A 512-nucleotide genomic window follows, 5' to 3' on the forward strand; every position below is an offset into this window, starting at 1 on the left:
ATTAGTAAAACTATCGCTAAATAATTTGCAATGCTTTTGGAAATATCAAACCGTACCTAATTTGCAATATTTATTGGATATTTTTTTATTATTTTTTGCTACGGTGTTATCTTCCCATCTCTTCTCTCTTCTCATCTCGAACAACTATTAGGATTTTGAAAGGAGAAATAGAAAATAAGAAAAAGAATGAGAGATATAAATTGTAATATTAAATTCAAACGATTAAAAGATTACATATATAAGTATGAGAAAATTATACTCCCTTCTCTTCATAAATATTAAAATAATATTTTTTTTATTTATAAAATGTATAATTTTTTTAAAATTTTTTCTTTAATTTATTTTAAATTTTTGTATTAACTAATGTTAACTTTATTCATTTTTTAAGAAAAAATAAATTAGTTTTTAAAAAAATATCGATTAGCAAAAATTTTATTTTTTATCATTAAATTTTGCTTACTAAAATATCTTTTAATAAATTATTCTTTTATTAATTGTATTTTTTGAAAAAT

The sequence above is a fragment of the Arachis duranensis genome, chromosome 2, assembly GCF_000817695.3.
Source record: "Arachis duranensis cultivar V14167 chromosome 2, aradu.V14167.gnm2.J7QH, whole genome shotgun sequence".
NCBI classification, from domain to species: Eukaryota; Viridiplantae; Streptophyta; class Magnoliopsida; order Fabales; family Fabaceae; genus Arachis; species Arachis duranensis.